Source organism: Bos indicus x Bos taurus, chromosome 2 (assembly GCF_003369695.1).
Source record: "Bos indicus x Bos taurus breed Angus x Brahman F1 hybrid chromosome 2, Bos_hybrid_MaternalHap_v2.0, whole genome shotgun sequence".
Classification (NCBI taxonomy): domain Eukaryota; kingdom Metazoa; phylum Chordata; class Mammalia; order Artiodactyla; family Bovidae; genus Bos; species Bos indicus x Bos taurus.
The window spans coordinates 100,208,513-100,232,278 of record NC_040077.1 but is presented as its reverse complement, the minus strand read 5'-3'; the positions used below and the strand labels follow the sequence as shown (position 1 = coordinate 100,232,278).

Here is a 23,766-nt window from a genome sequence, read left to right as displayed (position 1 = left end):
TTTTTTTTAATTTGAGGATAATTTCTTTACAATATTGTGTTGGTTTCTTCCATACAACAAATATAAATCAGCTGTAAGTATACATATATCACCTCCCCCTTGAATCTCCTTCCCACCCCTCTAGGTTGTCACAGAGCACCAGGTTGAACTCCCAGTATTATATAGCAATTTCCCCACTATCTGTTTTACATATGGTAATGTGTATATTTCAGTGCTAATTTCTCAATTCAGTCTCACTCTCTTCTTCCCCTACTACGTCCAAAATCTGTTCTCTATGTGCCGGTCTCTATTCCTGCCCTGCAAATGGGTTCATCAGTATGTGTTAATATATGCTATATCCTGCCCTACAAATAGGTTCATCAGCATGCATTAGTATATAATATTTGTTTTTCTCTTTCTGACTTAGTTTACTCTCTAGTGTAAAGAATCCGCCTGCAATGCAGGAGACCCCAATTTGACTCCTGGGTCGGGAAGATCTGCAGGAGAAGGGATAGACCAAGCACTCCAGTTTTCTTGGGCTTCCTTGTGACTCAGCTGATAAAGAATCTGCCTGCAATGCGGGAGACCTGGGTTCGATCCCTGGGTTGGGAAGATCCCTGGAGAAGGGAAAGGCTACCCAGTCCAATATTCTGGCCTAGAGAATTCCATGGACTGTATAATCTATGGGGTCTCAAAGAGTCGGACACCACTGAGCGACTTTCACTTTCACCTTCACTTTACTCTGTACAACAGGTTCTAGGTTCATCCACTTCACTATGACAAGTGGACCTTTTCTTAACTTTGATAGTATTATATGTGTAGAATTTGAATAAATAAAAAGAAACAAAGCATATTTAGTTCGATCTCTAGTGTAACCAAGTGTCATCAATTGCTATAATATTCCAAATGTAATTTTGACAATTATTAAAAAAAAGGATGCTATATAACAATTATAAAGGGTAAAGATTTCCAAAGTGCCTGAAATGCCTGAAAGAAAATTATGTAATAGTTTAGTATATTTAAATAAAATATATTTAGTATAAATACAGTGTATTTAATAAAAATAATATATAAGTATAGTTTAAATGTATACTTTCAAAATACATTTTTGTTGAGTATACTATCTTAAAATAAGTGAGTTTCATTCCTGATGTTCATTTCTTAAAACAACACATCAATCATGAGTCTGTTCCTACCACATAACATATGTGTATGTTTGTGTATGTCATATTTCCATAATCATGTAGCAGTGCAACAGAACATATGAGATTTAAGTCTTATTTAGATAGAGCTATAAAGAGACTTTCTGTTCTTAGCGTTACTACAAAAATCATTCTTTTGTGTTTTTTGCATTTATAACTGAATCAAGTGCCTTAGATATGACTTTGTAGTATATTCATTTTGTGTTTTATTTTAAATATTCAAAAATGCATATAATGTTTTATCATATAGCCTTCAACTTCTCTCTGTACAGTGTGGAAACATACATTGCCTGTGCATATACATCCACACACGCAGTAAAGAGTTATATGAAAGAAACATGTGACTGGAAAGTTGAATTTTCTGTTTGAAAATATCAGGGACAATGGATTAATTTAGATTCTTTCTTGTGTCATTTTTATCTTGTTATATCTTGTCCATTTGATGCTTTTTCATTTTCCTTTCTCCATTTGCCAAAAATAGCTTATTAAAGATAAAGAGCTGTGGAAATGGCCTTCTTGGCAATAACATTGACACAGAGTTTTTTAAAAGATCTTTCTGGCTCAAGCTAATTTTGTATTATCATTCCTGATCAGATGTTAATAAATGTGATCTATATAAACATTGAGTATTTTTTACATTGTTTCTTTGCATTGATAACTTTTCATTATAGTACATTTAGAATAGTATATTACACTCATTCCTTAATCCTTGGATGTTTGAATAAAGAAACTGTTTCTGAACTTCACATAGCTGTATTTCTTATCGTTATGTGGTTACTGGCATATTGACAGCTACTTTGTTGTGTGGAAACAGAAAATATTTTTAAAACATGAACAAATGAGCATGGTGGTGGTGATTTAGTTGCTAAGTCGTGTCTGACTCTTGCGACCCAGTGGACGCCTGCCAGGCTCCTCTGTCTGTGGGACTTCCCAGCAGGAATACTGGAGATAGCTGCCATTCCCATTTCTAGGGCATCTTCCTGACCCAGGAATCAAACCCATGTCTACTGCATTAAGGCAGTCTCTTGCATTGCATATGGGTTCTTTACCACTGAGCTACTAGAGAAGCCCAAACAAATGATCACATGATAACTTAATAATATTATTGACTTTTAAGATAGCTATTCCATGAAACTCACTTATTTTTACCAGTGCTTTATACACTTAGTATTTGTCCCAGTTCTTTCGATAATTAAATGAAATATTTTGCTCGAAGGTATCAACTACAGATTGAAGGGTTTAACTGTGAATTCACAAAATTGAAACTTTCACTACTGATGCTGAGTAGTAAATGAATGTGGACTTTAATTTTACTCACTATAAATGTAGTGACATTATAAAATATTCAGAATTGTAAGAGAAAAAAACAATCTGTGGTTGTAATAATATGTTATAGTATTTAAGAACGTCTACTTTCTTTTTTAAAATGAAATTAAAATCTTTACTTCTAAATACTTTAGTGTCAAAATTATTTCATAAATGGTAATAGATATTACTGTATTTCTGTGCAGAACTTTATAATAGCTAATATACTGGTAGCGCATAGTATATAATATAACGATAATATAATGTTAGGATATAATATAACATAGACAATGTATTAGTCTATAAGCATGCAGGGCAGCTTTGTAGTATTTTCAGTTAATATTGTCAAACTTTGATGCAGTACTAAACATGGGGCCACAGAGACAATCAAGGAGATGAATAAAACTAAGAAGAAATGTTCAAAGTTGAGAAAATTTGACCAAGGAAATAAGAAAAAATAACTGAATGATGATATACTGACCACTTAATAAATTTTATTTAGTATTATCATCAGTTATCATCATTATAGTTGATATCACTTTAATTCTCAAGTGCAAAAGTGTTGTGTCAATAGAATTAACTTTGGGGATTTCCTCTGCTCCTGTTTCTTTTTGGCTATGCTGGGTCTTCATTATAGTGCCCAGGCTTCAATAGAATTAACGTTGGGGAGTTCCTCTGCTCCTATTTTTTTCGGCTGTGCTGGGTCTTCATTATAGTGCCCAGGCTTCAATAGAATTAACGTTGGGGATTTCCTCTGCTCCTATTTTTTTCGGCTGTGCTGAGTCTTCATTATAGTACCCAGGCTTTCGCTAGGTGCAGCATGTGGCCTTAGTTGCCTGGCAGCATGGGGATCTTAGTTCCCCAACAAGAGATAGAACCCAGGTCCCCTGCATTGGAAGGTGCGTTCTCAACCACTGGACCGCCAGGGAAGTCTCTCTTCTGCTACTTTAAATATTAGTTACTGCTTTTTTTTGGTTTTGTTTTGTTTTACTTTTTATTATTTATTTTTATTTTATTTTTTAACTTTACAATATTGTATTGGTTTTGCTATATATCAAAATGAACCCGCCACAGGTATACACGTGTTCCCCATCCTGAACCCTCCTCCCTCCTCCCTCCCCATACCATCCCTCTGGGTCGTCCCAGTGCACCAGCCCCAAGCATCCAGTATCGTGCATCAAACCTGGACTGGCGACTCGTTCCGTATATGATATTATGCGTATTTCAATGCCATTCTCCCAAATCATCCCACCGTCTCCCTCTCCCACAGAGTCCAAAAGACTGTTCTATACATCAGTGTCTCTTTTGCTGTCTCGTATACAGGGTTATTGTTACCATCTTTCTAAATTCCATATATATGTGTTAGTATACTGTATTGGTGTTTTTCTTTCTGGCTTACTTCACTGTGTATAATAGGCTCCAATTCCATCCACCTCATTAGAACTGATTCAAATGTATTCTTTTTAATGGCTGAGTAATACTCCACTGTGTCTATGTACCACAGCTTTCTTATCCATTCATCTGCTGATGGACATCTAGGTTGCTTCCATGTCCTGGCTGTTATAAACAGTGCTGTGATGAACATTGGGGTACACGTGTCTCTTTCAATTCTGGTTTCCTCAGTGTGTATGCCCAGCAGTGGGATTGCTGGGTCATAAGGCAGTTCTATTTCCAGTTTTTTAAATAATCTCCCCACTGTTCTCCATAGTGGCTGTACTAGTTTGCATTCCCACCAACAGTATAAGAGGGTACTGCTTTTTGTTTTTATTTTACTATTTAGTACAACGTTAAACTCACCTTGAGAGATGATTGGGTGAAAAGTCTATTCTGATCAAGGGGTGAGTATGTACAACAGCCTGGGAGTAGAAAATAAGACGCAGTGTACTAAGAATTGCAGGTAGCTATGTGTCACTATAGTGGTGGTCAGAGATGTAATCAGTCATTTTTTCATGTCAGACCTTACAAGCTAGGCAAAGAAACTGATCAGTATAGCATTCAACATGGAATTCTTTGTTCAGTGTCAATAGAGGTCCTACACCTTGAATCAAATCAGTTGGGCTGTAGATTCATATTTTTCTTTATGAAGAATTCAAGCAACTTAATGGAAATCTGCCTATAAATTTAAATTTGTGTCCATGAGCCTGCAAGGGCCATAAGTAGCTATTTACAGAAAATAGAGGACTTAACTATTCTGTATTTCAGGTTTCCCTGTTTTCAACCATAGGATAATAAATATATTAACCATTAGTTAAGGAAAAAGTGAATATGAGATGTAGAACTGGTTGATGGAGGACTCGGTTATACTTGGCCTGCTGCCATCTGGGTTTCGCATTTCAGGTTCTCCAGTACTGTAAATGAAAGCCTATGTCTTCTAGTCTATGCCAGCATTGCATTCTTTAAGATTTAAAGTGAAAAAATTCAATATAATTTAAAATATTTTATATACTATTCCCATTTTATTTTTCAAGTAGATAAACATTCATAATAGAACAACCTTGCTACTAAATTTAAATTTTCCTGTTGTTCACACAAACCATTTTTTTGGGGGGGCGTTTAAAGAGATAATGCTTAGGTATTTAAAGAGATAATGCCTTATCTCTTTAAATAATTTTTTTTCTCTTTTACTGAGTGGAGTTAAAAAAATGAGCATCTTAGCTCAAATAAGACTTTTCATGGTAGAAAAGTCTCACTTGTATGGCCTGAGCAACCTGAAGTTCCAGCCTGGAACATTTAACTTAGTAATCAACTGAATGTAATTGATGACCTTTTAAATGTTCAGCACAGTGTTGAGTACTAGAGGGATACAAAAAGTAAGTGATATTCTTTGTCCTCCTACCACTTGGAATCTAATTAGGGACACTAAATAATAGTGACTCACAGAAATCAGTATAGATCTAATCCTAATTCCTATAGTTTAGACTAAGCTTTATGAGGGCTCTGAGCCTCAGGTTTATTATTTGTGGAAAAGAAAGTATAAAATAAATCCACAGAGGGGTTGGGAAGAAAACAGAAAAGATGTATGTAAATTGCCTAATGGGCCATGTGGACAAGAGTAAACACTTCAAAAAGGATAGCTATTGAGATTATCTGCAATGATGATTACAAATGAGTGAGTGCCAGTGTATTCAGGAAAAACTAACTGAATACAGTGGAATTTGTATTTGAATATAAAAGATGATACACAGTGGGTGATAAATTTATACTTATTTAATTAAAAATGATGTAGTTAGAAGGAAGCAGAACGTAGTCAATGGAAAATGAATAAGAAAGTAAAACAGTTTTGAACGTTTGTAAGTATTTGGGATAATAAAGAAACTGGATTGCATAGAGCAGAGAATATATTTAGATAGCTAGGAAGAGTATAGTTGGATTTTTGAAGGCCTTAAAAGCTATCAAATGAATTTAAATTCAGTTTATGAGACAGTAGTAAGGGGACTGTTCCTGATGCTTAAACATGAAAGTGTTACCTAATGAAATGCATTTATATAGATCTGAAAATGGTAGATGAGAAGATTAGAAAAGGAAGGACCAAAAAATGGGAGAAAACCATCAGCACCTTTCTCACTGTGGTTGGACAGTACAAATCTAGAGGATGGCACACATAGGAAGCAACCTTTCATTGAGTAACTCCTGGCACTTGCATAAGATGTTTTACTGCTTCCCTAGCTCCAATTTATATTGTTTGTCACCATGTGATCTTTAAAATTATAGTGCTTGTTACATCAACAGTAAGCTAAGAAAAAAATTGATATGTGGGGAAAGTAAAATTAGGTACTAGATATATTTAGTTTGAGGGTGATTTTTCTTAGGTAGAAATTTTTGGTATTTGATAAAAGGTATTTCAAATCCTAAAAGATGATGCTGTTAAAGTGCTGCACTCAATATGCCAGCAAATTTGAAAAATTCAGCAGTGGCCAAAGGACTGTTTTAATGCAAATCCCCCAAAAAGGCAATGCCAAAGGATGTTCAAACTCCCACATGATTGTACTCATTTCACATGAGAGCAAGGTCATGCTCAAAATCCTCCAAACTAGACTTCAACAGTATATGAACCGAGAACTTCCAGATGTACAAGCTGGGTTTAGAAAAGGCTGAGGAACAAGAGAGAAAATCACCAGCATCTGTTGGGTCATAGAAAAAGCAAGAGCATTCCTAAAAAAAATCTGCTTCATTGACTACACTAAAGACTTTGACTCTGTAGACCACAGCAAACTGCAGAAAATTATGAAAGACATGGGGGTATCAGAGCATCTTAACTGCCTCCTGAGAAATCTGTATTCAGGTCAAGAAGCAACAGTTAGAACTGGACATGGAACACCAGACTGGTTCCAAATTGGGAAAGGAGTAGGCCAAGGCTGTATATTGTCACCCTGCTTATTTAACTTATATGCAGAATACATCTTGCAAAATGTGGGGCTTGATGAAAGGTAGCTGGAATCAAGATTACTGGGGGAAATATCAGTAATCTCAGGTACACAAATGACACCACCCTTATGACAGAAAGTGAAGAGGAACTAAAGATCTTCTTGATGAAGGTGAAAGAGAAAAGTGAAAAAAGCTGGCTTAAAACTCAAAATTCTAAAAACGAAGATCATGGCATCTGGTCCCATCACGTCATGGCAAATAGTTGGGGAAGTAATGGAAACAGTGACAGACTTTATATTCTTGGGCTCCAAAAATCACTGCAGATAGTGACTACAGCCATGAAATTAAAAGATACTTGCTCCCTAGAATAAAAGCTATGACCAACCTAAACTGTGTGTTAAAAAGCAGAAGCATTACTTTGTTGACAAAGATCCCTATAATCAAAGGTATGGTTTTTCCAGTAGTCATGTATGGATGTGAGAGTTGGACCATAAAGAAGGCTGAGTGTGGAAGAATTGATGCATTTGAACTGTGGTGTTGGAGAAGACTCTTGAAAGTTTCTTGAACTGCAAGGGGATCAAATCAGTCAATCCTAAAGGAAATTAGTCCTGAATATTCATTGGAAGGTTGATGCAGAAGCTGAAGCTCCAATACTTTGGCCATCTGATGTGAAGAACTGACTCATTTGAAAAGCTCCTGATGCTGGGAAAGTTTGAAGGCAGGAGAAGGGATGACAGAGGACGAGATATCTGATGGCATCACTGACTCAATGCACATGAATTTGAGCAAGCTCCGGGAGTTGGTGATGGACAGGGAAGCCTGGCATGCTGCAGTCCATGGGGTCACAAAGATTTGGAGACAACTGAATGACTGAACTGAACTGAGGACTTAGTAACAACAGCAACAATGAAAGAGTCAGAACTTGAATGAGTAGAACTAAATATTGACGACTTGTTGCTATTGACATTATGGTTGAATCTATGTAAATGCATTTTGGTATTTAAGGCAATTAGTGCCCAAGGGTTAAGTTTTTAACAAAAGTGTAAATGGCTTCATAACTCTGAGCATTAAAATATGAATAAGGCTTGGAGTTTGAGAGGGTGAAGGTAAAATTCCTAAAGTGGTAAGAAGTAAAAATTAAAATAGTATCACCAGTATGTTGAACATTTTCTTAATTTCCATTAATTCCAATGAAATCAGCATCCTTGAAAGGCCCAAGGTACTTTATGTAGCTGAGAATATATCAGTTTTCATAACTTCCACAAACTATCTTTGAGGCAATATGTCTTATGATTAATTCTCTTAAAATTCCAAGTAGTTACCAAAGGCACTTAATATAACTAGATTTTTGGCATTCTTTAGGCTAGTGCCTCTTCTGAATTTAGTTTTCAGTCAGCTAATCATTATTTTATTAATTTGTTATTTGATGTGTTTAACCAGGAGTAGTTTGTCTACTGTTGGCAAGGAAACAAAAACTGGTGGCATGCGTATCTTATATTTACTAACCCTTAGTTAGCCTAGGCTTATTTTATAAGTGAAGAAACTGAAGTTCAGAAGAATTAAATGAGTTCCTCAACTTTATATTTCTAAGTAGTTAAAGAGAAAAACTAGTGTTTATGGAGACTGAATTAGTCTGTGAGGGCTGCTGTAAGAAAATATCATAGGCTTGGTGGCTTGGAGGACAGAAATTTATTCCCTTGCATTTGTGGAGGCTAAAAAGCCAAAATCAAGTGTCAGCGAAGTGTTATTTGGAGGCTTCTCTCCTAGGCTTGTAAGTGTTTGCCTTCCCACTGGGTCCACATGTGGCCATTTCCTTATATTTGACATTCAGAGATCCCTTGTGTCTGTTCCTCTTCCTATTAGGACACAGGTCTTACTGGATTAGGGCCTACCCTATGAGCTCATTTAAATTTAATGACTTCCTTAAGGGCCCTGTCTCCAAATACAGTCAACTTGGGTGTTAGGGATTGAACATAGGAATTTTTAGGGAACACAGTACACTGTATTACAGAGACCATTTACTGATATCTCATTAATTTATATAACTGTAATTAATCTGTGTTAATGAAAATAGTATACTACTGAATGGTTAGGCAGTGGCACCCCACTGCAGTACTCTTGCCTGGAAAACCCCATGGACGGAGGAGCCTGGTGGGCTTCAGCGCATGGGGGTCGCTAAGCGTCTGACATGACTGAGCAACTTCACTTTCACTTTTCAGTTTCATGCATTGGAGAAGGAAATGGCAACCCACTACAGTGTTGAGAATCCCAGGGACAAGGGAGCCTGGTAGGCTGCCGTCTGTGGGGTCACACAGAGTCGTACACGACTGAAGTGACTTAGCAGCAGCAGAATGGTTTTTTTAATAAGTAAATTTTTGCAGAGAGAATGGGTGAATTTTTTTTAAATGAATATATACCCTTTTAAAAAATTTTGTTTATTTTTAATTGAAGGATAATTGCTTTACAGTATTGTGTTGGTTTCTGCCAGACATCAATATGAGTCAATCATAGGTATACATATGTTCCCCTCATGTGCCCTTTTTTATTCATCTGATTTAATCTATAAAGCTTTGTTCACAGCAGGGAGAGTTTTAAAAGCAGTATTTGATAATGTACAACAAAAAGATACCAAGTGTTCTGAGTTATGTATACAGACATTTTACTGGTGATATTCTTTTGAGAAAGATATATATCATTAATGAGAAAATCACTTGGAAATGTTAACAGAAATCTGTTCTCATTCATTTTTTTTATAACAACAATTTCCATGAGCTCAACAGTGTGGCATGTGGTGGCTATAGACCTGTCTGATTGAATCCATCTACCACATGATCCCAAGTTCCCCTCTAAAGAAACTTTGTATCCTTAACATTGAAAGAGGTCATTTGTGCCATAAAGTGGATCAAGGTCAATATTCTTTTTTTCCCCCCATAATTTCTGTATCCTCTTTGCTGTATAAGCAGTCCAATGAAGCTGGGATAATAACCTAATCATGGTTTTAATTCATTACTGTAGTTTGAAGGAAACAATATTTGTAATCTTACCTTACCACAAAGTGAAAACTGTCAAGATTTTTAATATGATCATAGTTTATATCTGATAAGCCATCATGAGCATCAGAAAGAATATTCTAATACTTGTTTCAACTTTATTCTTATTCTGTGAATAGGACATAAATAATCTCAAAGCAGATTTTGCCAATCAAATATATCTCTTAGGAGGCTGGGACCTTGAGATACTCATCGTCTTTGCCTCACTGCCACTGAAGGACCTGAGATACATACTTAGGGCATTTCATTGGGTTAGAGGAGGCTTTGCCTGTCATGTGTTTAATTACATTGTTACTTTGGCTGATGTGATTGGCAATGTTTTTGCCTTCTAGACACACTTCCTGAAACTGAGTAAAGATAATTTTTGTCAATAGGAAGCTAGTATCCTCAAAATGTACCTACAGTTATTTATGAATTTTTATAAATTTGAACATACTTTTATTCCCTGTGTACTAGTTAGCTTGAAAACATTTTGATTTGTAGATGAAAAAATATAAAGCATGTAGAAAATGAACCAAGGATATCATTAAATATCATAAATATGGAACAAACAATTGTACTAATACATCTAAAACTGTCTCCTATATGAGCTTACTTTTTAAAAATTTTTATGTCATAAAATTTTTATAGTGTAGGAACTATTTTTATTAAAATTAAGTTTAAATGTGAAGTTTTTTTTTCTTGTAGTTAATTCAGTTTGAGTGATAATGCTGGATTTGCAATAGATTGTCAATATTTTTAATGACATTTTAGTTCATGGTTCTTAATATTGTTTCCTTTTCTATAATTTCATTTTAGAATTGTTATGGTTTTCTTTGAATTATTACAATTTATTTGCTTCATGTTTTTCCCCTCTTATGATTTATCTGTTTTTATTTCTGTTCTAAATTGGAATACATTTTCCAAAACAGCTTTTAAGAAACCTTATCAGCACAAAAAGAAGATTCATTTAATCAAGAAAATCAAAGAGTTCACAAGATAATTTGGACAGTTTATTCTTATATAAACTTATATATCTTTGAAAAGTTTGATTTGGGTGATTTAATTATATGTCTTTGCAAACCTTATTTTGTGATCCTCAAAGAATGATGTTAGTTATATATCCTTGCTGACAGAAAGGCAAATTCCTGGTTCAGAAATTAAAACAAGCACAAAATTTTTCTTTTTTTCTTCACTTGCAAAGATTTTGACTATTTCAAAAAATATGTGATTTATTTAAATTTGAAGGAGAGACTGTAATCATTCATAGTTAACAGTCTGTTACACACACACACACACAAAACTAATCTGTTACAGCTTCCTAATTCAGAAGACTGCCCTCCCTGTCTCCCACTGAAATAAGTGATCCTGAATGGATAGTGTACTGGCATGCATAGAATGCAAGTCAGTCTTAATAGCCAGAATAGTGTATTTTGGGGATGGGGGAGAATGGAATTTATTTAGAGTCTGCTCACAGCTTAATCTGCCACCACAAGTGTCAGTGGCCTTGGCTCTTATTCCCAGCTTCTTTTGATGAGCCACAAAACTTTTTTGCCCTCCCCTGAATAGCAAAGGTATAATTTGCCATAATAATCAAAACTTTGCATCATTATGGTCACAGTTGATTCAGCTTTTTTTATGGTACATTTTAAAGGGGGAGGAAATAAGTATGAACCCATTGGGAGAGCTTACATTGTTTGTCAGCCTTTTTATTCCCTCTCTTTGGTGTTTTGTTTTGCTTGTAAAGGCTGCCCAGTTCCATTATCCCTGGCTTTCCTACTTTGCAAATTGCTGACTGAGAATTCTTTATTAGCAGGAGTAGGAGTCAAGGGGCTTTAGACAGAAATTCATTTTTTTTTTGAAAGAAAAAAAATCAGGTTCTAATTGGGCACAGGACAACTTGGAAAAGCATAGCATGCACAGTGTAAAATGTTTGGCAATACATGCTCTGAATCACTTCCCTGGTATTCTCCCATCTCCCTTTCCTCCCTTCTCCCCAAACAATCAACTGGCTGTATGCTAAGTTGATTCAAAAGAATTGCTAATTGCAGAAGATATTAGAACTACTCAACAAAGCCAGAGTAGAATGTTTATAGCTCAATATTGAGATGGGCAGTATTCTATGTTTGAAGGGAATTTTTTTCAGTATAGATTCTTCCGTAAACTGTCCAGTCTAGTAAAGATATGTGAAATTGTGCCATTCTGCAGTGCCAGCTAGATGGTTTTCATGGTTCCTCTTCTAACACTGAACAATTACTTCTCCCCTTGATTCTTGTACCATTACCTCTTTGTTATCTGTGAATCATTAAGTTCAAAGGTATAGTGGAAATTATGGGCAAAAATGAATTGGTAGTTTTTGAAAGTTTCATAAATTTATATGTAAACCTGTATAGAGGCTTGTTTAGTTGTGATAATACTGCACAGTAGGTTGAAAAGAAAATAAGATCTAACTGTCAAGAACTGTGTTTTGTAACATCCTATGATTGAGGAATTAAATATTTATTTTTTTAAGTTTTGATAGTTGCACCTTTGTTTACTTGGTGCCAACATAACTATTTAAACATGAAAGTATCAATTATTCTGGACAGCCAAATGGGATATATTACTCCACTGATATACTGATTTAGTCAAATAGACAAGGTTACATTTTTATACCCTTGCATTGTAAAACTGCAACAAAAGTAAATTACAGTGTAAATTCATATATAAATTGAATTATCTAACATATTTTAAGTTATTGCTTCTCCAATAAATATGTAAGGTTATATGTTTTAAGAAAGCAACAAATGCAGTTGCCTTAGATGTATTTACTGTCAAATGTAAATTATCTTTTTTTTTTTTAACATATGTAGCTGGCTTCAATATTCTTATCTAAGTCTATTGTTGGATTTGGAATTGTTTCTGGGTAGATGTGAGTGTTACATTTCGAGATATTAACAGTTCAATAAAATAATGCTCATATCAGCATATAAATTTATTTTAATATCATATATATTTAACTATGTTTTGTCATCAATGATAATGAAGTGGAATAAATATCAAGAGTCTTCTTATTTTCATATTCTAAATTTAGTATTATAGAAATGATCTTTTCCTTAATGTCTTAATGAGATGATGAAAATAAATCAAGTTTATAGTATAATTTTGAAAAAAGTCTGCATGTACTGTTTAATCACAGGATTATAAACATGTGTTTTTAAAAACTATATTTTCACCAATATTTAAATTAAAAATTGTATAATATTACCTCATATAAATGTAATATTACACAGTGACTAAGCACAACGTAGCACATATATAAATACACACACACACACACACACATATGTATGTGTATGTGTGGTCAGTTGTATCCAACTCTTCGTGATCCTGTGTACAGTAGCCTTCTCTGTCTGTGGGAGTCTCCAGGCAAGAATACTGGAGGGGGTTCCCATGCCCTCCTCCAGGGTATCTTTCCAACCTAAGGATTGAACCTGCATCTCCTTTGTCTCCTAAATTGGCCAGCAGGTTCTTTTACTGCTAGTGCCACCTGGGAAGCCCATATGAAAGTATGCTGCTGCTGCTGCTGCTAAGTCGCTTCAGTCGTGTCCAACTCTGGGTGACCCCATAGACGGCAGCCCACCAGGCTCCCCCGTCCCTGGGATTCTCCAGGCAGAAAAACTGGAGTGGGTTGCCATTTCCTTCTCCAATGCATGAAAGTGAAAAGTGAAAGTAAAGTTGCTCAGTTGTGTCCTACTCTAAGTGACCCCATGGACTGCAGCCTACCAGGCTCCTCTGTCCATGGGATTCTCCAGGCAAGAGTACTGGAGTGGGGTACCATTACCTTCTCTTATATAAAAGTATACATGACTGCTATTTTAATAATGATAAGATCTATAACAAAATGTTAAATTTAATATCTGCTGTTGTCTTTTAGCCAGTATATATAGTATGCAGTCAGTGAGCAGGGAGATATTTTCATGTTTTAAATCATGTGTTTTATAGGCATATAAATTATATCATGGCCTAAATGGGGGGAAAAGATATAGTGGAGAAAAATGATATTTGGCAATTATACACTGTATTTAAATTTCCATTATTTTAGAAATAGACCTGTTACTTTAACTGAGAATTTTAAGTTGAATTGTGACTCTTTTTAAAAACATGGCTTTGTTTATGATAGGAAAATTTAGGTGTACAGTTGTATTTGTGTTTTAAGTTTTATTCTTGTTACTCTGAGATCAGTATTGCAAATTTTATTCAACATTTCTATTGAATTCTTTTCTTGTTCATAAAGATTGTGTTGTCAATGACTACCTCTCTATTTTGGTAAAATAAAGTTTTCTATTTATGTAATTCATCAGAATCTATGAGCATTTGACATCAATGTCAGGGTAAAAAAATACACCTAAAATAAGAGTAAGTGACAGTTGTATTTTTTTGTCTTTACTAATTAATCAAAGATTTTATTAATCTTTTAAAAGCTCAAGTAAATTTTTAGCATATCAAAATATACTTGTGATTGCTAAGGGAAAGTGTATATCAGTATATGTCTAAATTTTAAAAAAAATGAATAATAGTGGATCTAAAAGCATATACTATAAGCCCTATTCATCTTTTTTTTTCTTAAATTTGCAGCTGATTTGATTGCTCCTTTATTTATCTTATTTCTACTTCAAGTTATTAAGCCTTTATTTTGGCATATTGTTAAAAGTTAGATATTTCAGTTAAATATTTCTAAGTCATGAATTCGCCAAATTTTACTGGTACAGAAAACCCAAATGGATAGCTATTGAACTATAAAAGTTATTGTAAGAGTGTAGAAAAATATCCATAGATTGAAATGAAATATTTATTGTAACTCTTTGAAATACTCAAAATAATTGTCTCAAATATCTTTATAGCCTAGAAATAAAACTTCCTACAGGAAACTATTTTAAAATATTATATATATATATCTAAATTATATGCTTATAAGTATATGTTTATAGGGCTTCCCTAGTAGCTCAGATGGTAAAGCATCTGCCTGCAATGCAGGAGACCCAGGTTCAATCCCTGGGTCGGGAAGATTCCCTGGAGAAGGAAATGGCAATCCACTCCAGTATTCTTGGCTGGAGAATCCCCATGGACAGAGGATCCTAGCGGGCTATATAGTCCATGATGTTACCAAGAGTTGGACACGACTAAGCGACTAATACACACACACACACACACAATTTATTATACATACTTTGTCAATCAAAATGTTTTTTGTTAAATGTTATATATCGATCATTTAAAAATAGTTTATATTAAATGCTAACACACATGGGCGTGTCAGAATATTAAAATACACAGAATATTGCTATACATAGATAATCAATTTGATGATCCAAAGGTATTACACAAATAAATAAATCTCAATTTAATTTTGCATATTTTTTTTATTTGTATATCTAGAAAAAGAATGAAGTCCATGTCATTTTGCTGTGGTCAATCCCTAGAGCCAATATAATGTAAATGAATTTGTCTCTCTGCTTCAGTATCTAGTGTTAGAAAGACTGGTTATCTTTTCTACTCTTCTTTTCAAATGTATGGACGGTCTTTCACACTTTGCTCTTTCATGTTAATCAAATGATAATGTAGTGACCCTATGCCAGACTGCCAGAAAGATATTATTATTTCTTTATTGTGGATGAACAGATTGAGAATTGCCTTAGGCAATATAGGTAGCAGTGGCCAGAAATGGATTTCTGCCAAATTAGTTGCTCTCAAGCTGCAGAGTCCTTGCTCTAACCATTATTCTACACTGCTAAGGAAATGCTTTCTTCTAACCATGCATTCTCATGTACTGTGGGATTTATTTTCTACTATAGACAGCCTGGCCTAAATTGCTGGTTACTTAATGTGAGTGCCGACAAGAGAGGGAATTAATAACATTCTGCAGTGCAGTGTGCTTTCAAAGGTCAAAATTGCGGTAATGATATCATTTGCTTTATATAGAATCCATATTGAAAACATTCCCTCATTTAGAATCCATATTAAATTGGCCATAACTGAAGAGTAAACTAAAAGTTTCCTCTGAGAAACATCTATTGATAAAATGAGACTGTATCAGATGTGATAATAGCCACGTCTGAGCTTGTAAATACCAAAATGAGACATCTATGACTAATTCACAAGTCATTAGTTAAGTAAGCCTCAGTTTATTTAACACCAAATCTTTCATCAAAAATTATAAGTGGAGGATTCAGATGGTTTTAGACACACACCAAAAGGCTATCCTTACAGGTTAATAATCTTAGGTATATTAATAAAATGTAAAGCCGTTAGCCTGGTGCCTGCTGCATAGTAAGTACTCTCCAAAAGTTAGTTAATTTTTTCTTTCTAAGAAACCTAGAAATATTGAAAGTGATCACACTTTCTATGGTAAAAAGGATTGTCTTACTGTCCTTAAAATCCCATGAAATAGAGACTTTCCTGGCGGTTCAGTGGTTAAATCTCTGTACTTCCAATGCAGGGGCACAGATTTGATCCCTAGACGAGGAACTAGGATCCTGAATGCTGTGCATTGTGGCTAAATAAATACATAGAAGGATCTTAACTGTCTCATTTACCACTATATATATATACACACACACACAAATATATGTGTATGTATATATATACATATATATGTACATCCTATGAAATAACCACACAACAGTGATTAATAAAAATATTTTCAACTAAGTTCAGTTATTGAGAAACACTAATTATGACCCAGAAAGTACCAAATATTAAAACAAACATCTTTATGGTATGAAAACTGCTAAAGAAATTCTGAGGAGAAAAGAGATACTTCCAATTGCTTGAGAGAAATAAGAACAGAGAGGTCATACGAAGGAATTCAGATACGAGACTTGGAGTTTCCAGGAAGAGTGAACCTGTAGGGATGGCAACTGGAGGACAGTCATCTGATCTGAAGAAATCCTGTGTGTTAGGGCCAGAGCGTGGGAAAGGGCGAGGAGGGTGTGACACTGCAAAGTTGCATTTTCCTTGCACTCAGTGGTAGAAGGCCTGAGAGAAAGTAAAAGTTAATTCTGGATATTTTAAAGGCTTTGGAAGCCTCTAAGATTCTCTGATTGCAGGACTATGAGAGGTCTATTAAATTTAAAGAATAGGAGGTCATTGTAGATGCCTTCATTTTGAAATGGTAGAAAGGATTTTGTCAGGGACAGTGAGGTGTCAGTTTTCCACAAATAGATCCCGAGACAAACACTGTACTGATATGGAAGAACATTGGTTTCCTTCAAGTGTTGTGATAAAAGAAGGTTATGTGATATTCTCTGTTTCTGATCAATGCATTTAGATACAAAGGTGAAAATTCTTCTTGAATCTTTGACTTTAGTGGAAATTTTCTATATCCCTGAAGGCACGTATAAAACACACACACAGACACGAATGCCATTCTCTCTTGAAAACAGAAAAAATAAATGAAAAGTAGAAGATGCTTTGTTTCTGCAGCAAATGTAGCTTTAATTTGTTGTTGTAGTTGTTGTTAGCATTAGTTTTCTTACCTTTAAGAATACAGAAAATCTTCACAATAGAATATTGAGTTCTGTTCCTTTTGATGTAGTAATGCGTATACAATATTGCACTAATGATTAAGTGTCGTGCCCCTGAAGTTTCCCCAGACAAAACCGCCTTTCAGCAGATTCCTTATCTGCTATCAGGGGAGTGTTTACAGCAGCTAAAACTCTTAAGCGCCTTGTCTCTGAGACTGATGGGGATAATTAAGCCAGTGTTTGCTAGTCCTCTGCTCTTCCTTGTGAGGTTGGAAACTAGGAAAAACAGGATGCATTAGCTAAAAACAAAACCCAGGAAATTCATGTTCAGCAATTTGGTATAGATTTTATTGGTTGACTCTCTTCTAAATCTTCTACTTTGTTGCTGGTACACACATATCTGAACCTTCAAGCAGAATAGAACACTTCTCTCTTAATATAGATCATCGAATCTTCCATGAAAGGGACAGGTGTGTGTGTGTGTGTGTATTTATATATATATATATATATATATATATAAATACACACAATCTCTATTCAGTGCAAGTTTTCTTTTTTTCCATGTATTGTAAACATCTTTCAATCCCGAGGATTCATAATTGAAGTTAGATTTTTGAATCCAAAGTCCAATGTTTACTGCTGGTGAGTTGTTGCTAAGACATTGTTAAAATATGAATATTTCTTTATTCCTGTACTTTAATCCCTTCTTAATAAATTGATGATAATGGCAACATTTATCTTCAGTCCTTTTAAAGAGTATGCAATGTACCATTTTTGGTAGCAAATTAATTATTTCATATTTTAGGCAAAGTAGCTGTATGTGTATAGATAATCCTAGTAATGAAAAATATCTTAATGATCAAAAGATTCAAATTGAAAACCTAGATTATGGTTAGCTAAGATGCTACATAAATGATATAATGAAGGAATAAGAATTTTTTCTCCATTATGCTTTTTGAATAAGACGTTTTTCAAACAAATTGCTATTGTGCTATAAAAGTGTAGTTGTCCATATTTTAGAAGATAAAGAAGAATATTGTTAAACAGGATCAAGCTAAGGATTGACTGTATTAGTAAACAACAAATACTGTTTGCTAATGACCAGATGGAGAATATGTAAGGAAATAAATAATATTATGACAAAGTACTTAAGCATATGAAGTAGTTAAAAATAACAAGATAATATGAATAGCGCAGGTCACTTAAAATTTTATAAATGCCTCTGTTGGAAGGATTAAAATAGTTCTTTGTTTTTTTTAATATATTCATATGTGGGAAGACAGGACTGCACTCTTTTGGAAATGGAGATATAAATATGTTTGAATATGTTTCCTTATGTTTGTCAAGCATATTTGTTGCAGAAACTTGAAAATATCTGTAGGAAGCCATTTAGAAATACTCTCAAAAGCAAGATTTGGCCTAGAAAATGTACTTTGACAAAAGGAAAGGAATGAGTACACTTTCTTCTAGAGTAATCTAATGGGGATTCTGGATGAGGCCAGTGGAAATCAAATGAATCCATCACCATGAAATCCATCACGGTTCGTCCATTATCTAGACCCTCACGGTTCAGAAAGGACACTTGGTCATGCCCCCGACTGTGTGTACCTACTATATTCTTACAGTGTAATGTAGTAACCAAGGACCTAGGTCTGAACAATTTCAAGTCCCCCACATGGTGCAGGGCAGCACACTGTACTTCTGATAGAAAGCTACATTTCTGCACTATTTAGTGTTATGCAATCGTAAGGAGGCTGGTAAAAAGAAAATGTTGAAGGTGTTTATGAGGCCATTTTCAGTTTCTGGGCTTTACTGTGGGCAAGTATATATTTCCATGAACTAAAAATGAGATAAAGAAAGGTGAAGTAGTTCCAAGATTTTAGCTTGATGAAAAAAAAAGCTCTAAAAGATTAATTGTAAATTTCTGTTAATTTACTTTTGTCTATTTTCCACAGTTTATCTGTAATATGTTATAGGTATATACTATAGCTAATATACTTTAATAAATTTTTGAATCTGCTTATACATGGTCTCTAATTATTTTTAACACCATATTCTCATGCATTTCTGCTTCACGGATGGATAGATGGATATGCAGACTCCTTTGTTTGATAAATTGGTTCTCCTACTAATAGTAGGAGGACACTATCAAGAGAAACTTTTATGATTTCTCACTAAAAAGAGGTAATCATATAATATTTAAAGGAAGTGAGTCCTTTTTTGTTTTAAAATCCTTTTTTCTGAATGAAATAATATTAGCAAGGATCTGTGTTGTAAACAAAGGGAAAATGGGAAGAAAAGCAAAAGAGATGAATTATCTTCTGGAATATCAAATTTCTCCACATAATTTTAGAAGGGTTAGACACTAATATAGTCCATTATGTATCAAATGTATGTAATATTTTATTTCCATATATTAAAATTTAAATTATCATGTTTAATTTTTCTTAGGCCACCAAAGTTTTTTAAAATTATCGAATTTAGAACAAAATATATTCATGTTTGACTTATAAGACTGAGAATGTAACATTTTACCTTAATCAATAAGGTGTTTCTACAAATAAAGTGGAGCTTCCCAGGTGACTCAGTGATAAAGAATCTGCCTGCCAATGCAAGAAAAGCAAGAGACACAAGTTTGATCCTTGGGTCAGGAGGATCCCCTGGAGAAGGAAATGGAAACCCACTCCAGTGTTCTCGTCTGGTAAACCCCATGGACAGAGGAGCTTGGAGGGGATCACAAAGGGTCGGACATGACTGAGCTACTGAGCACGCACATGTGAAAACAGTACAAAGACAGCAAGATCAATTCATTTTCATTTTGTTTTCACGTAGAAAATATTATGGATAGTGTTCAATGAGCACTCATACTACTAAGATATAGCTGGTAAGTTCAGTTTATCAAAGGATGGTCCATACAGGGGTCTGTATGTTCATCTGCAAAACAAAAGTGCTATGAGATTATGGTTTGAAAATAGAAAACATATACAGGCAGTTCTAAAAAGAGATTGTTAAAATGTATTAACATAGAGACAACCATTGAATATGGCAAAAGTAACACTTTTCCTTCAGAAACTTAAATATTATGTGATAAATTGTTAAGGGCATGTTTTTTAAATTCTATTTTTGATGGTTACTTTAAAAATAATTTTGCTATTAGGAGGGGAAGAAGTGGCTGCAGGAAACAAATTGTACCATCAGTTGATGCTGCCAAGTTGCTTCAGTAGTGTCTGACTCTGTGTGACCCCATAGATGGCAGCCCACCAGGCTCCTCTGTCCCTGGGATTCTCCAGGCAAGAATACTGGAGTGGGGGCCATTTCCTTCTCCAGTGCATGCATGCATGCTAAGTTGCTTCAGTCGTGTCCAGCTCTGTGCGACCCCATGGACAGCAGCCTACCAGGCTCCCCTGTCCATGGGATTCTCTAGGCAAGAATACTGGATTAGTGAGGTCTTGCTTCTTTGTGAAATTATATGTGTATTTGTGTAGTTCTGTGACATTACTTTGCCAACAAAGGTCTTTCTAGTCAAGGCTAAGGTTTTTCCAGTGGTCATGTATGGATGTGACAGTTGGACTGTGAAGAAAGTTGAGCGCGGAAGAATTGATGCTTTTGAACTGTGGTGTTGGAGAAGACTCTTGAGAGTCCCTTGGACTGCAAGGAGATCCAACCAGTCCATTCTAAAGGAGATCAGTCCTGGGATTTCTTTGGAAGGAATGATGCTAAAGCTGAAACTCCAGTACTTTGACCACCTCATGTGAAGACTTGATTCACTGGAAAAGACTCTGATGCTAGGAGGGATTGCAGGCAGGAGGAGAAGGGAACGACAGAGGATGAGATGGCTGGATGGCATCACTGACTCGATGGATGTGAATTTAAGTGAACTCTGGGAGTTGGTGATGGACAGGGAGGCCTGGCGTGCTGTGATTCATGGGGTCGCAGCAAGTCGGACACGACTGAGCGACTGAACTGAACTGAACTGTGAGGATCAAATGCCCCTTCCAATAAGCAGTTCTGAGTTACAAATATTATTTAAAGGTATTGGACTTGTTAACAGAATCAGCTTTTTATAGAAAAGATCAAGTAGTTCATGTTCAAAGTTGGATATAGTTGTAAGGATAAACAGTAACTCTTTTACATCTGGGAGTTTATTTGAAACATATTACTTTAGACACAGGGGAATTCACTTAATTTTATTGGGTACTTTTTTCCTTAACCCCAGTGGGACTAAACTGTACATCACAAACTTCCTTTTTATGGTTGACATAGTTAACTCTCTTACCAAAGGTGGGAGCAGATGACATGTAAGTTGGCAGTGTTTTCATCATGTTTATTAATATGAAATTGTGATTTTTTTGCACTATTTCTAACCCAATAATAGTTAATGTAACATATACCCTTTAAAAGCTATGATTTATTTAAATCCTGTAATAAACTCCATCCTGACAAGGTGGCTAGCTGGTTATGAGCATAGTCCAGTGACAGGCAAAATTTTAAAATGAATATTTTAAAAATTTCCCAGCTTCTTTTATTGAGAAGCTGGGAAAAATGGATTCAGTTATGAGAGTAATCAGCAGCATTGCTATGCCTTAAATATGTAGTGTGGTGATTTCTTATCTTTCTTGGATTTTTCCATTGCTGTTAAGCTAAAGCTGAGCAAATGCTACTCAATATTCAATGACTTTTTAAGGACTTCAATTGGTTTATAGATCAGAGTGCCCTTTTTGTTTCCAGAGGGAGCAAACTTCATATTTTAGTATAGAGCATTTTTGTACTAGCCATAGAGAAGCCCACTTTAAAGATTATTTAATGTTGATAGCTTGCTTGTGATCCTATAATAAAGAATCTTAGGACACATAAAATTTTATTCAGAATTTTATTGAAGATACAGTCTTGTCCATAAAATTTGTAACAAGAACACCTGAGTGGATGTATAGTAAAATGATACAGAGTCAAATGCAATGTAATTTATGAAGTAAGGATACCACAAATCAGGATTCCCAACCTCCAGGATCTAACGCCTGATGATCTGAGATGGAGCCGATGCAGTAATAATAGAAATAAGAAAGTGAAAGTGAAATTTCTTAGTTGTGTCCAATTCTCTGTTTGTGACCCCATGGACTGTAACCTACCAGGTTCCTCTGTCCATGGGATTTTCCAGGCAAGAATATACTGGAGTGGGTTGCCATTTCCTAATAAAGTGCACAGTAAATGTAATGCAGTTGAATCATCTTGAAACCATTCCTCTGCACCTTGGTCCATGGAAAAATTGTCTTCCAGAAACTGGTTTCTGGTGCCCAAAAGATTGGGGACTGCTGCATAAATGATTAGACTTGAAAATATAGCTTGAATTATTTAAATACTGAGTAGTGCAATATAATTTTAATAGAAATTGATCTTAAGATACAATTTAAATTAATATTCACAGTCTTATTTTCCATCTTTGTTCAGTGAGAACAGGGATTTCTGCCTTATTTGACATTAGAACACTCCTAACCCTATCACAGGAGAAGGAAATGGCACCCCACTCCAGTACTCTTGCCTGGAAAATCCCGTGGACGGAGGAGCCTGGTGGGCTGTAGTCCATGGGGTCGCTAAGAGTCGGACAGGACTGAGTGACTTCACTTTCACTTTTCACTTTCATGCATTGGAGAAGGAAATGGTAACCCACTCCAGTGTTCTTGCCTGGAGAATCCCAGTGACGGGGGAGTCTGATGGGCTGCCGTCTATGGGGTCACACAGAGTTGACACGACTGAAGTGACTTAGTAGCAGCAGGCCTATTACAAGTCATTGCATTCAGTATATGGTAAATAAGGACTTCCTGAAAACAAAATACAAAAGAAAATCAATAAATATACTAGTGTTCTCAAGCCCAACTACAGTTGTAAAAGCCACTTGGAAATGTTAAGTGACTTAAACCTACATCCTTTTTTCAATTACCTTCCCTTGCTTCCTTTCTACAAATCAAAGTTTCCATGAAAGAGTTTCTTGACCCAAGAAACACCACCACATAATGGTAGTGCTAGTTTTCAGGAACAATCGCCTATCTCACTTGTTATCTGTAAACCAGATATGGAAGGTAGAGTTAAAGATAAAAATTGTACTTTTGTGAAAATGCTGGTGTCAAAATGAAAGTCCCAGGAATACCCAAGTTGTTTCCCAGTGTGAATATACATATATATGTTTTATATTTGTGTGCGTATGTGTATGTGTTATGGTGGATTCTTGTGTACCTCTTTGTGTTGCATGTAAATATATTTCTGTACTAATTGGTGGAACACCTTGAATCTGACTTGGAAACTTCCACGTACTATATTCATCTCTTCTGTGGCCTCGATATGCTCAAGTTAGTAAATGTAGACTCTTACCTGTGTGAAACTGCTTAC

The 23,766-nt window shown here is 35.2% G+C and overlaps 1 protein-coding gene and 1 non-coding gene across 7 annotated transcripts in view; both read left to right on the top strand.

Moving 5' to 3' along the window:
• Positions 1-23,766, top strand: part of ERBB4 (erb-b2 receptor tyrosine kinase 4) — a 1,287,830-nt gene that overhangs the window by 185,307 nt on the left and 1,078,757 nt on the right. The gene's annotated exons all lie outside the window — the stretch shown is intronic.
• On the top strand, positions 14,855-14,926 carry TRNAC-GCA. Its single transcript has one exon. It is a non-coding gene; the product is annotated as a tRNA-Cys (tRNA).